Source organism: Pteropus vampyrus, unplaced genomic scaffold (assembly GCF_000151845.1).
Source record: "Pteropus vampyrus isolate Shadow unplaced genomic scaffold, Pvam_2.0 Scaffold8, whole genome shotgun sequence".
NCBI classification, from domain to species: domain Eukaryota; kingdom Metazoa; phylum Chordata; class Mammalia; order Chiroptera; family Pteropodidae; genus Pteropus; species Pteropus vampyrus.
The window spans coordinates 12724669-12726689 of NW_011888789.1; the positions used below are offsets into that span (position 1 = coordinate 12724669).

Sequence of the window (2021 nt, forward strand, 5' to 3'; positions counted from 1 at the left end):
TGCCGTGTGGCCAATAAAAAATGCCCTTTATTCCCTATGAGGTTGTGTCTCCTCTGTGAGCAGGTCACCTCAGTCAGAGGATTTTACCCCTGGTTTTCTTTAAAAAAATTTATTAATAAGAGTGTTTTCTTTAGCAGACTGATAAGAGGTGTTTTTTTTTTCTCTTCTATAGGTGTGCACAAGCCTCCTGCACTGCCCAGTTCTCTGGGATCTCTGCCGTGTGGCCAATAAAAAATGCCCTTTATTCCCTATGAGGTTGTGTCTCCTCTGTGAGCAGGTCACCTCAGTCAGAGGATTTTACCCCTGGTTGAGAACGTGATGGGTGATGGGTTTCCAAGCTTCTGAAGAGCCCCTGAGGTCTCCTGGTGCTTCCCCAGCAGCTACAGTGCTGTGCCTTCTAAAGTGCCCCAGATCCCTTCTATGGATCAACCTGGATGGGTGAGGGTGGGTTGTGTTGGGAGAAGCTGCTAGTGTGCCTGTGGCTGTTTTTCTTCCAGTAATGCTGACCGCTAGGCCCTTGCTGCCTGGCCTCTGTATCTCCACCCCTGTCACTTGGTGTGTGTCTCTTTGGTTGTCAGAGTACTGCTGCTGCAGTTTCCCTTGGGGCCTGCTGCTAGATCTGGGAGGGTTTGGGGAGGTGATCTCTGGGAGGATGGGTGGAGGCAGCCTGGCTTTGTGACTCAGCTTTCAGCCTGGTAGTGGTGGTTGCTAAAATACAACTGTTGCCCCTCTGTATTCCGTCTCTGCCCTGGTGTCTGTCCTGATCACTGGGCTCCACCGAGTGTGTGGTTTATGCTCATCACTCAGGCACGAGTGCTCGTGGCTACAGAGAGTGCAAACCACCACCTAATTTCTCCCTTCTCTTAGAGTCCTTCAGGGAGTTCTGGTCTGAGCTCACAGCACCAGTTTCCGCACCTCTCCCTTTTCTCCTCCCTTGCTTACTCTATTCGCTTACCTTCAGATACTGTGACACGCAGATCTCTCAGATGTGTTTGTGTGTTAGGCTGGGCTTTTTCTATTGAATGGTAGCTGTTCAATTTGTTGTAAATTAAGCAGAGAGATCAAGGGGACCCCTCATGCTGCCATGCTTCTGACCAGAACACATCACATTTTCTTTATTTATCTGTCAATGGACACTTAAGAAGTGGGCCTCTAGCACAGCATCCTGCATAGCTGTGGACACTCATCATACTCTCACCTTCTCCTGTGGGAGAAATCATGGCTGAGGGCATTTCTCATAGCACTGAGCTCTGCTGCATTTGGGGAATGATGACATGGGTAAAGTGAAACTATTTTTACCGTCTTCAATATGTCTATTCTTGGATTTATTTTTGCTTCAGAAAGGCACTGTGACCTCTCCTCTAGACTCTTGGACTCTCAAAAAGTTATTCTCATCTGTGGGTGGTTGTCAAAATCATTGTTTCTACGGGGAAATAGGGGCTGAAAATTCCTATTCTACTATCTTGCTTATTTCACTCCATATGATTAATACTAGTTCATTACTTCTATTTGCTTGTAGTTTACAAGAGAAAAAAGAATGGGGCAGGAGAGACTGACTCAAAATAATGTATATAAAAAAGGTCAACTTGAAGAAGTGGTAATTAAATTAGAAGAGGGAAGGCAGAGTTAGACACACTTAAATTCAGAGAAAAGAGGTTGAAAGCATTCTAAGTTATGGAATTAATGATACTAAATAATTTGTAGTTCTTTTCAAAGAGTATGGACTTAAATATAAGTTGTATGTACTACATCTATTTGGAACTGTTGCTGAATCTTTGAAGGAGGTTAAGGATATAAGAAATATTGCAGAAATAAAACATTAGATCTTGACAAGTGATTTGATGTGGAGACTAGATAGTGGGCAATATTAAGTAAAAAAGTAACTGCTACTGAGTTCAGCTTATCAAGGGTATACATAGAGTTTTAGGGGAAGTCTTATCTATTGGGAGAATTATCTTGGGTCAGGAAAGTGATTAAACAATACTTAGACATTGGAATGTAAAGCCAAAGTTGGATACTAA

General features: G+C 43.5%; 1 protein-coding gene across 1 annotated transcript in view; it reads left to right on the top strand.

The window, feature by feature from the left end:
* Positions 1 to 2021, top strand: part of LOC105300945 (disintegrin and metalloproteinase domain-containing protein 32) — a 106928-nt gene that overhangs the window by 49047 nt on the left and 55860 nt on the right. The gene's annotated exons all lie outside the window — the stretch shown is intronic.